This window comes from Engraulis encrasicolus, chromosome 1 (assembly GCF_034702125.1).
Source record: "Engraulis encrasicolus isolate BLACKSEA-1 chromosome 1, IST_EnEncr_1.0, whole genome shotgun sequence".
Classification (NCBI taxonomy): Eukaryota; Metazoa; Chordata; class Actinopteri; order Clupeiformes; family Engraulidae; genus Engraulis; species Engraulis encrasicolus.
The window spans coordinates 1,318,469-1,331,467 of record NC_085857.1 but is presented as its reverse complement, the minus strand read 5'-3'; the positions used below and the strand labels follow the sequence as shown (position 1 = coordinate 1,331,467).

Genomic DNA, 12,999 nt, shown 5'->3' with positions numbered 1-12,999 from the left:
TTTGTGTTGTTTCAGGTTCCTAACTGTATTGTGTGTTGTCTGCTTTGTGTTGTTTCAGGTTTCTAACTGTATTGTGTGTTGTCTGCTTTGTGTTGTTTCAGGTTTCTAACTGTATTGTGTGTTGTCTGCGTTGTGTTGTTTCAGGTTTCTAACTGTATTGTGTGTTGTCTGCTTTGTGTTGTTTCAGGTTCCTTGGCGTTGTTCCTTGGGACTTTTTAAAACGACTGGAAGGATTTCGCTGCAGCGATCACTCAACTGTCGGTAAGATTTCGATATTAAATGCATGAATATACATAACGGTTACTTTACGAGTTGACTTTCAGTCGGAGGGCGAACATTTAACCACCTCGGCCCACCAACTAGCGGTGTTGGCTAATGTTTTTTTTTAGCTTCAAGGCAAGCTAACAGGCCGCCCTTCGTAAGTTTGTTTCAGATGTTGTGTGTGTATTTGTCATAATGTACAGCACTAAGTTATGGGCAGACAAAACAACTATTATTCCTGTGTAATTACCATTCTTGTGACTACTTCACTGCATATATTAAGCAGGAAACTGCCTTTGGTTCCCAAAATATGAACATCTGTTGCCCTTCATACCCCACTACAGGCTTCACTGCCTGGGAAATCTGTGCTAGTTTACTATTTCCAACCTGGTAGCTAGCTAGCCAGCCTGGTCAGAATGGACAAAGGCAGCACATCTCAGAATCTTGTTACGACAATACGAGGCAAATGTGAATGGAGTACATCGTTATGTGTAAGATAAGACGTTAACATGACAAGGGTGAGATGAAAGATACTAAGGGCTAGCCAGACTAGAATAAAAGTTAACTAGGCCTACCACGAAAAGTTCATTCATAAACGTTTTGACGGTCTTTCGAATGGTTATCGGATGGTGTGCTTGCTTGCTTAAATATCATAAAGTTCGCCACAAAGTGATCACGAAATGATCTCCGTATTAATAACAGTTTCGTGGTTTGTTACTCGTTTGAATAAACGTATAGTTTTGACATCCCTTTCAAATGACACGCTATCACGAAATTATGCTGGGCCAAAAGGTGTTTATACAGTAGTTTCTTCCTGTGCTGCGTTGTGCACGTCTGTTTCATCATCTGAGCTATCAGTTGTGTTTCTTTGAAGCAAAGATGTATAGAATAGCACTGAAAGTCGGAGGTGTCATATTTGTTCAACCTGGTGTTAAACGTAATTTCAATTCTTGACCAGTGCATGTAAAGAAATTGAAAATAAAACCGACTTGACTTGTCATTGGGTCTGATTTTAAATGTGCCATATAGTTCAATGTGGGAGCAGGTTCACACACTAAATAAGACACTAAGGTCAAGCACAAGCAGATTAAAAAAAAATAAAAAATTCTCAGAGCAGATTAGAGCAGACGTTTCAGGTTGCTGCCATCAGAGAGTATTGACTTGACCTTAGTGTCTTTAGTGTGCTCCCACATTGAGCTCTACTTTTTGGGTCCATGCACCTACTTATTTCTAAACATCTAGAGCGCAACAATACCCCTGCCTCCTGATATGCCATATAACCTGTATCTCTCCAAGTGTGTGTGTGTGTGTGTGTGTGTGTGAGAGAGAGAGAATGTGTGCACGCAGATATAAGAAGTTGGGGTTGATGATCCACATGATGGTGATGGACCAGGACAGCTCTGGACCTCCTGACTGGCAGCTCCATCCTCAACCTCTCTTCCTGCCCTTCACACGTGTGCAGGTAAGGCCAATTTTTAAAAACTCACTACATTGTCTGAGGCAAAAGTAGGAGAAAAGGAGTGTGCGAGTGAGTGAGAACCCGGTCATTATACATGTGACCCTTAAAGGGTGTGTGTGTGTCCTAGAACCAAGACAGTGGCAGTGTGTGTCTGTCTGCCTTTGGTTAAGGGTATCTTTAAGATACTACCTTGTTGTGGTAACATAATTTTGCTATTTCTGACAGGCAGCCAGTTTTCTGAAAGATGGTTGATGTCAGTACCAACATGTTGTGATGGAGGCTTCCACCTGAGCTGAACACAGAAACTTGCACACAGTGGTGAGTAAATCACTGAATCTGCTTTGTTCTGCACTAGACCAATAAGTATAGTACAGTAATAGTGACCCCTGTACAGGTCAGACGCTCTGTAACTCTTCAGCCTGGAGTTCTGCATTAAAATGATGGGTGTGATTTTTATGTAGTGTATTCTATGTATACCCTCTCGTGTGTGTGTGTGTGTGTGTCTGTGTGCAGTTGGAAGCAGTCGTTCCTGCTCAGCATCGATATGCCAGTAATGGGTTTGATGAGCCACAGCATGGTGATGGGCAATCAGCATCAGGACCAGGGCAGCTCACAAGGAGAACCTCCTGCCCTGCCTCGTCATCCTCAACCTCCCATCTCCCTGCTCTTCACACATGTGCAGGTGAGGCCAACCTCTAAAATGCACACTTGACTTGAGGCAAAGGGGGAGAATAGGCCTGCGTGCGTGCCTGCGTGCGTGCGTGCCTGCCTGCCTGCGTGCGTGCGTGCGTGCCTGCGTGCTACACTTTACAGTCCCCCCAGGAAATCGCGATGTTGCGATCGCGTCGTTTTTCGCAACTTCAATGAATTCCCGCGAATTCTGCGCGAGAGCGCAACTTTAACCAATCACCGCGATTTCCCGCAACTTTGAACACTTTGAACCAATCCATGTTGCGCTGACTTCACTGACGTCGACAAACTTCCTTTCAAAAAGGATAATACAATAAAAAATACAATAAAAAAGTAACCTAGCAATCAGTCCCAGCACTTTACTATGCATGTACAAAGTTGTCGGTGAGGGGGAAAAAACTAATAAATACGAATGTAGGAAACGCCATGTTCTCATTGCGCGTCTGCTCGCATGGTCACAGGAGGGAAAATGTACGACTACTAGTCTGGCATAACCAATAGGCCTACATTTTTAAAATGTGGTAGGCCTACATAAATATATAGCCTAATTAACACTTCATGACAGTCATCTAGGCTACATTACCCCAAGTAGGGCTCCTACAACAAGATGTGTTTTCTTTTTTTCTAAAGCGGTCCACCTGCTGGACCACTTTGGTGTTTGACTTGTGCGCATACAGGCAACATTTTCCGCAAATGCGCAAATGCCTTGTCCACAACAAAGCAGTAATTTCCATCCTTCATTGTGAATGCTGCGTGCGTGCCTGGCCGATATAGTAATCTCTTTCGCGCAAATTGGGCTATGGCTGGATCAGGGTTCACGTTAGCCGGCTGTGGCCGGACATTGGCCGTTTGCATGCATGAATGACCGGCAAAATAAAATGTGGCCGGACAAAATGTCCGACAAAAATGACTGCAATCAGTCAGTAAATAATATTAGCTCATTTTAAATAGGCCTACTTAACGTTACAAAAGACCAGTAGGCCTAATATGAAACTGAACAAAACTGAAAATATTTGTGAATAGCCTATGTAAATGAACTTGTCATAAGCAGCACGCAATATTGCTTGCGCTCTCGTCCCCACCGTCGTTGTCCCCAATCACGTTATGCTTATAATCACTTGACTCACGCTGGCTGCTGTGCTGTCGAGGAACGATTCTGTTTTGTTGTGGGCTATTTTTTACCAATATATCAGTGAACACAACAAAGGGCATTGCATTTGCAAAACTGTTTCATGATAAGTCAAACCTAACAGTTTGGGACTCAATGGCATGCGCAGCATTGCATCACTTTCACTTTTACCTCTGCTGAAAAATGGTGGTGGATCTCCAAGTAGGCTACAGCCTACAGAGGGTCAAGTTAAACATTCCAGAGAACGATGGACTCGCCAGAAGTCCCAGTGAAAGTGCATGCAGGGCTTTATAACTGTTTTCATCACCGGCCAAAGTCTTTTATATTCACAAGAGCACCAAAATTAATATAATTTCTGAGCATTATTCAGCAAGCACCCTTCACAAAAGGAAATCTGTGAACTCCATCCTCGTTACATTGAATGATGATCATCAGCCGGACGGCGCGGGAGAACCAAAAAAAAAAACCTATGCCTTCTTTCGAAAGCGACCCCTCTCTCTGCTTTTATTTGTGTTGCTTTTGACAAGCTTGAAAATTAAACGCCGACACAGGCAGGCTATGTGTAGCAGACGACTCACATTAACCAGCAGGGGCGGAGTGGCCCACCTTTTCCCACCGGGAGAATTTTCCCCTTGGCGGCCCTCTTTAAAAAAACAAAAAAAACAAAGCGAACATGGTTTCCTAACCAAAAAGACAAAAGCCACGAAATCTGCAGTCGTACTACATGTGGACATTAGTGTTGTCAAAATATCAACCTGAAGTGGAGAATTGTAGCCTACACCTTGATGAAATGCACAGCCAGTGGTGTAGTCCACGTAAAACGCAGGTATACGCACCCATTTCAAAATTTCAGGGATTACAGTATACCCACTTAAATATGATTGATCCATTATTTACAATAGCACAAATATATACAGTAGACTATACACACATCAAAAAATGCTCAAATATACAGTATACCCACTTCAAAAAGTAGACTACACCACTGGAGCCATCATCACAGTCCAAAGCATTCATAGGCCTAGGTTAGGCTACATCACGCTACTGTTCCATGCAAATGTGCACTCCACTGTCATTTTGACAGTTTGAAATTGAAATATCGTTTAAGGAAGACAGGATGAGCATGGGCACAAAGTTTTGGGTGTGGGGATTTTTAGAAGAGTAGGCTTACAAAATATAGTATAGTAGCCTAGGCCTATAGCTTACAAAAAGTCTGTCTACATTGTGCAATAAACCCACCATGCAGCAAATAAGCCAAACTTAGCTACTTCAAACCACAACCATAAGTCAACAAAATGTATAACCAAACGGTGTAGGCCTACCTTAAAACGCTGTCTTCTCGCAGCAAATGTCTTTGTTTCTTGCAATCACTCTACTTTAATCCACAGCTTATTAGCCTACACACCCAGCACTGGTCACATCCGAATCTTGTGTGGTAATTATTTTGTTCCATTTCTTCAGACATAGGCTACATCCTAAATGTACCACATATAAATATATGTATGATAATAATATTATTTCGACTATAAGGAGATATACTGGTAGGTCTAACAAATCAAAACAAAACCCATTGCTTCTGTTAGGTGCAGTTATCTTGCTTCTGTTAGGTGCAGTTATCTTCCTTACCACTTGGTGGAGTCTGTTCGTAACCCAAGTCAATAACCACAGAGCAAGTGAATCAGGACTGGAAAGACTGTAAACTGTAACAGTCGTGTGGAAATCGGAAAATAAATCATAATTTATTCATATTTCCATCCTTTGGTAACCAATTTACATATCACAGGTTCTTCAAATACTGAAAACGAAACTGTGTTACTAAGATCTTGTAAACTTCCGCGATCTACGGTGTATGAAAATTATCAGTAGAGAAGGGGTGTGGCCAATTTACTGTTTGACACCGTCAGTGAGGTATTGGTATACGGTATAAATACTGGCTAGTCATCTTGGTGCTTGAACAGGGAAGTGAAAAATGGGAAGTCAGTGCTTGTAAGTACCACCTTCAAACTTCAGGGCCGGCCAAGAACGCAGTGCGGCCTCTTTATTACATTTGACGGCCGCGGCCCACCGGGACAAGTCCCCGATCTCCCGACGGCCACTCCGCGCCTGTTAACCAGGATTTCAGTCAGTTCTTGTCGCGCAGCCTCTTCAACTGGGTGGACATGCCCAATTCCGCCCGCCTAGTTGTATCCACTTTTTATTTAGTCAGGAATGGATATCGACATGATACGAAGTTTGTATGCTTACAATTTGAAACGGTGATGACATTTAAAACAGAGTCAAACGGCCATAAACAGCATTGTAATGAAGGGTGTCGTAATGGCAGCATGAAAGAGATGGAACTTTTCACGACGACATTCTGGCTAAAAACTCGCCCAGGCAGCTTCCCTGCTTTGCCTAAGAACCAAAATTATAATATAAAAATGGAAATAATATAAAAACACCAGAGGACTGGAATGTGGCAGTGTCCTTTACTTTCAAGCGTGGGGAAGCACATTAAAAATCGCAACAAAAATCGCACCTTTCACTTCATGCCGCAACAAAATCGCAACAACACAGTAAGAAGCTCCGCAACTTTTATCGCGATTTTCTGGAAATCCTCGTGCACCATCTGGCAATTCCGACCGCGATTTTTTGAGAAAATGCCCGCGATTTCCTGGTGGGACTGACTTTAAGACAGTAGCAGTGTGTGGGGGGCCTGTGCACAAGCATATGCACATGGTCATGTCATGGTCATGTCTTTCTGTAGGTAGATAGGGGGTGCTTGTTTTTGTCTTTATTTTCATTCATAACATTAGCATGCCTTTTTTTGACAGGCACGGAGCCAGTTTTCAGAGGGAGGGCTGATGACACCAGCAACTTTGGTGAACCTGATCAACCCAGCACCAACCACTGTGCCCCTCCTCCTCTGCCAACTGCACCACATGGCTCCACCATCTCAAAAAGGCACAGACACTACTCCTACTACTTCCTGCGAAGGATGAGAGAAGAGCCGACCGCCCCACATCGGCACTCACCACCTTCTACAGGGGTGTCATTGAGAGCATCCTGACCAGCAGCCTCTCTGTCTGGCAGCCGTCAAGCTGAAGACTAGAAGGCAGTACAGAGAGTGTGGTGAGAACGGCAGAAAAGCTCATAAGATCACCCCTACCAGCCATTCAGGATCTGTACACTTCACACTGTTCCAAGAGGGCAATGAACATCATAAAGACACAACTCATCCAGCATACAGACTGTTCTCCCTACTACACAAGCACACTGGGAAACGGCTTCTTTCCACAAGCCATCAGACTCCTCAACGCACTGAAGAAAACCACATGAATATTCCAAGGACACTGGAGAATATTCCATGAACACTTCTTTCACCATGCCACTTACACTTTACTCATTGCTCCTTATATACAGCATCTTCACATCACCTGTATGATCTCCTCCTGCCGTGTGTGTGTGTGTGTGTGTGTGTGTGTGTGTGTGTGTGTGTGTGTCCACTGTGTTTGTGTATTTATTGTCCATCAGTATGTTAATCTTCTTATTGCACACTGTTTGTGTCTCTGTGTGACTGTATTTATTGTATGTATCAGTCTGTATTTCATGCCAATGCATTATTTTTAGTTATTAGTTAAACTGCACATTGGAGACTGGTCAAACACAATTTCAAACTTTGTGTTAACCCTCCATAGATTTTTATTTAAAAAATGGAGTCTAATCTACTGTACTACACAGGCTATCAACAGACCACACAGTTGAGTGCTGTTTTATGCACTCTGAATATGAGAAGGAGAGGTAACCGTTCACACTTCATAGTGTAAAAGTAAACAGAAATACATTTTCACATTTCATTCCTGTCTCGTTCACTTCTTTCAGCAATGTATGTGGCCTACATGCAGGGAAGCTGACACGGGGGGAAAAGGGGTCAGTTGTCCTGGGCCCAGTGAGACGAGGGGTTAAGGAATGGGTCCTCATTATACATTGTATGTAGTCTATGTATTGAGTGCAGGGGGCCCTTTCAGATGACTTTGTCCTGGGCACAGCCAAAGCTGTCAGCGGTCCTGATTATGTACGCACAAACACTGGTTATGATGGTAGGAAAAATGTTCTCTGTTTTCTGATGGCCTTTGAATTAAGACAGGCCAATCTGGAACCTCTCCTGGATAAAGAGGTAAGCTTCAATAGTGTGACCTCACTCCTAAATCATAGACAGACATGGAGTATGGTAGGCCTATGGTAATGAAGAAATTGTTTTTCTCCAATAAAACAAACAAATAGCCTATTGATATTTCAAATACTATTTCATATGTTTTTCATTAATATCTGCTCTAAAATGTGGTGAGGTGACACTCATTACTTTAAAAAGTCGGGAATGTGTTGCTGATGTTTTACATCGTTTCAAACTTTTCTAAGTAGCCTATATCATGTCTTACCAAGTGAACAACCTCGCCAAAAAGGGTTTTTTAATTATTATTTTTCCGGGTGTGTTAATATCCTGGAAAGGATGTTTAATCATATAGCCTACACAGTGTTAACAGTGACCTCGACACACACAGCTAGGTAAGGGTAATGTCAACGTCGTTGTGTTGACATTTTGGCGACCTGGTACGTTGCTATGACAAATTTGTGCATAGCGACACGAGTCCTAAACAGTAGGCTACAATGTCCGAGGTACGGGAAGACAAAGCAAAAGACATATTGGGATTAGAAAACGTGTGATTTATCTCACTTTCTTACATAAATTGTTGAGAACATTATGTCAGTGGAATGTTCAGTGAAACGTTTCTCTGGAAGATAACAATTTGCACGGGATATCTTTGTAACAAACATGGAGCCTTCATCCGGAAATGGCCTTGAAAATGACATCATGCAGTATCCCTTCACGATTGGCCAATACGGCAAATGCCGGGAACGCCCATGGGCGTGCTTGCATTAAGGGTGGAACTGTTTTACTGCAGCTGGACCCTTCTCGATGAAGCAGCACATGGGGCTCTCACTCAAGAAATACAAGTAAGAAACAGCCATGATGGAGGGGTGTGTGTGTGTGTGTGCGTGCGTGTGTGTGTGTGTTCTACAAATGTGTGTCTGTATGTGTATTCTGCAAGTGTGTGTCTGTGTGTGCGCGTATGCGTGCATTCGTGTGTGTGATGTAGTGCATAATTAAGTCATAACATCATAATGTTCTATGGGCTCACATAAATGTGTGCAAATGTGTGACAATGACCGTAAAGACATCATTCTGTTCTCTGTGTGCGTGTGCGTGTGCGTGCGTGTGTGTGTGTGTTTGTGTGTGTGTGTGCGTGTGTGCATGTGTGTGCATGTGTGCGTGCGTGTCAGTGTTTGCATTTATATTGGTTGTAATGAATTTATATAATCTATCTAGGTTTTATAATCACTTGTTGATTATAGTTACAGCTTGTCTGTGCACACCCAATAAAGACTGAGATTCGGTATATAGTTCACTGATTTTGAAGCAGTAACATGTTAATTTGATTGCCCAGATATAACTGATTCCAATAAATGTTCCATCCTAAACTACTTTATGTTTTAATTGAAGTAGGCCAGCTGGATCCTCAGGGCACATCTGTGTTTTTCTTGGTCAGCTGGTTTACGATCAGGGACAAGAATGTGTCCACATGCGCATAAATGTTCCACATTACTCTGAATAATTCACACACATTTCTTGGAACCACTGACTCTAAAATTAGAAACATCGCCAAACTATGCCATTGCATTACATCCCATTACAATACATTACATTACACAGAGGGACTTGCAGAAAAAGGACATACACAAACTACAGATTCACTAGGTTGAGTGCTTGGCAAATGTGTTTGTCTCCTTGGTAGCTGGCCATGGCCCTGGAATTATTGAAGTGTACATTTTAAATGATGCAGGGACAAGACTGAGTGTCTGGTCATAAATGAAGAAACATCACTGCTCTACTTAACACGAAAAATTCCCATACATTAGTATGGAAGCGCTGGCTCCAAAATTGGGAATGTATAGGACTCTCATCAAAATAAATCACATCACATTGCAGTGCATTACATTACAATGAGATGTACAGAAAATGACATACACAAACTAGACTGCCTGTGCAGTCGCCTTCGACTGCTTAAGGTATATGAAGCAAAAAATGGGGCAAATGGTAACACTGTTTTAATGGTTCACTATTACATTGAATATATCACATTAGGTACAGTGTAATAACCATTGTAACAATATCTAATACCATGTAATACCAGTGTAATACCATGTACCAATTTTGTACAATTTTGTACAATTTTGTACAACATCATGTATTTTTGTGTAAGTGGTATTACATGGTATTGCATATTGTTACACTGGTATTACACTAGTATTACATGGTATTAAATATTGTACACTGGTTATTACACTGTACCTGGTATTGCATATTGTTACACTGGTATTACACTAGTATTACATGGTATTAAATATTGTTACACTGTACCTAATATGGTAGATTCACTGAAATGGTGAACTGTTAAAATAAGGTAGTACCGGGCAAATCAATCCACCCAGTCAGAAGTTATGGGCCAAATAAAAATTCCGCCATTTTGAAACTGTTGACCTCCAAACTCAAATCAGTTCATGAACCTACCCTAGAGCATTAACACACCAAATCTGGGAGAAATCCATCCGACTGGTCAGAAGTTATGGGCCAAACAAAAATTCGGCCATCTTGAATTCAGCCATCTTGAAAGTGTTGACCTCCAAACTCGAATCAGTTCATGAACCTGCCCTAGAGCATTCACCCAAAAAATCTGGGACAAATCCAAACATCTGTTCAAAAGTTATCGCGTTAACACGAAAGACCTTACACGGCGGCGGACGCAAACGCGCTCCGCGTTTCGGGGATATAACTATAGATTCCCAAGGGTGAACACCTGTATGTACTGGTATGTAAATGTGCTTATTTGCTTGGTGACTGGCCATGATGAAAACACACATTACATTACATTACATTTCACTTCGATGATGCTTGTATCCAAAGCGACATCAGGTTCAGGGTATTGGTTACAGTCCCTGGAGCAGTCTGGGGTTAGGTGCCTTGATCAAGGGTACTTCAGCCATGGATGAAGGTGCTGGTAAGAGTGGGATTTGAACCTGCAATCTTCTGATCTAAAGGCCAGCACTCTAACCACTGAGCCATGGCTGCCCACAATGATTGAAGTGGACATTTGAAGTGATGATGTCTACTTGCACCACCTATGACTGTAAAGGTAGTACTCTGGTACTACTCACTGGTAGTCGTAGCCATTTATGCAATGAATGAAGCAGTGAAGTCAGCTGTGTGGAAACTGACAGGGCTTTTAACTTTCAGAACCTGGAATTGACTCCTTGGAGATTTCATCCAATAGAAGGCAGAGGGAGACTGGCATCGTATTGTAACCACATAGTAAATTAAGCCTATAAGACCGCACAGTAAATAAAGCACTCTGACAGGAGTCTATAAGACCACACAGTAAATAGAGCACTCTGACAAGAGAAGAGCCTATAAGACCGCACAGTAAATAAAGCACTCTGACAAGAAGAATCTGCACAAACAAGAGTGATGAAACTGTAGCAACTGTCTGTGCATTTGTTGCCATGATGTTTAATTTAATTTCAGATGTGCATACTGTACACACAGCTGTTTGATTTGTTTTTCACTTCTCGTCTATCGTTATTCATCTGTCATCTGCTCATTGGCAATAACACATATATGGTATTCATACTGCATGAAATGATACAAACATACAGTCCAAGAATACATACAGTACAGCACACACAGAGAACCGGGAAGAATGGCAGATAGCTTAACTCAAATTGACATCAGATAACGAAGAGGCATCCATCTCATGTATTTTTTAAATCCAATTACGTTGGCGTAGGCTATGTTATAGACAGAGAGAGAGAGAGAGAGAGAGAGAGAGAGAGAGAGAGAGAGAGAGAAATGGTCAAAAAAATATAATAAATACTAAAATCCAATTACGTTGACGCAGGCTATGTGTGAGAGACAGAGAGACGAGGGAAAAAAACATAATGCAGAAAGATTTAGATTAAGGGAGAGAGAAGAGGGGAAAGAAGAACAAAAGAGGAAAGAAAGAGGGAGAGAAGAGAGGGAGAGAAGAGGACAAGAGGAAAGTAGCAGGCTCTATTCCAATTCTCCTCCTCATCTCTGGCTCATCTCCAAGCAACTACTCCCCCCCCCCCTCACCACGTCCCTGTCTGACACTCATCTCCAAGCAGCTACCCCCCCCCCCCCCACTCACCATGCCCCCCCCCCCCCCCCCCCACTCACCATGTGCCCCCCCCCCCCTTCCTAATTGCATGTGAGGTCAGCAGTTAGCGAGACGTGCTCATAGCTTTTGAGGCTTTTGATTTTTCCACTTGATCTCTACTCGTTCACCACTCCCTTCCCCCTTCTCTCTCTCACTCCTAAACAACTTTAGTATTCTGATCCGAAATCGCTGCCATCAAATCACCCCCTCTCTCTCCAGTATCGATCTGAGGTTTTGGTCGGCGTACTTGAAAGGATGTCGCTCACAGGAGGCTGATGGACTTGACCGAAGCTTTTATCGCTCCGTTGATGGACGTTTCCTAACGCGCTACAATTGAATTATGACTTTAAAAACTTGTCCGTGGTGGGATCAGATCACATATCACATATCATAGCACACAGTTGAAAAGAGGAAGTCTGCCGGTTTTTAGGTGCTGTTTACACGTAGCTGGATATTTTTACATGTGGATATTTTTTTCTCCTGATTGCATTGGTTTTGCATTGGTTTTGGCCTTCCGTTTCCACGTAGCAGATATTTAAAATCCAGGAATAAAAAGCAGGAGGATTTATTTTTACCCACATGTTGCGTTTACACCTAAACAGGAGAAAAAAAATACTCTGCTAAAAAAATATCCTGCTACGTGGAAACATCACCTTTGTTGAGAGAGAGCTGCCTGTGTTTCATGAACACAAGTTGGCTACAGCCCCATTAGTCTGTAACCTGCTTAGCATTGATGCGGTCTTAACATGTACGATGCTCCGCATGATGCACAACCACTAGCACCTCATTGAGTATTGACAGAGTTTGAGCACAAACCATAAAATCTGCCCTCGTTGTCTTGGAGATCTGCAGTGGAACATGGATTCCCTTCATATGCACACACACACCCACACACACACCAAAGATCTTCCTGGCGGTCTTATTGTCATTGCCGTGCCACCATAGATGTGTGATGTGATGTGATGTCATTTCATGTCATGTCATGTGGTGTGATGTGATGTGATGTCGTGTGATGTTGTGTTGTGTGGTGTGGCGTGTCGTGGTGTGGTGTGATGAGTGTTGTGTGGTGTGATGAGTGTTGTGTGACGTGTTTGGTGCCACTTGGGACACTATGGATGTTATTTTAGTACAATCCCACTCCATCCATCCCACTGTCGTTTTTCTGACAGTTGTCGTTAATAATCTAA

General features: G+C 42.6%; 1 long non-coding RNA gene across 1 annotated transcript; it reads left to right on the top strand.

The window, feature by feature from the left end:
- The first annotated feature begins 217 nt into the window (after nucleotides 1-217).
- LOC134446331 (uncharacterized) lies at nucleotides 218-2,456 on the top strand. Its single transcript, XR_010034401.1, has 3 exons — nucleotides 218-1,723; nucleotides 1,946-2,038; nucleotides 2,234-2,456. It is a non-coding gene; the product is annotated as an uncharacterized LOC134446331 (long non-coding RNA).
- The last annotated feature ends 10,543 nt before the right edge of the window (nucleotides 2,457-12,999 follow it).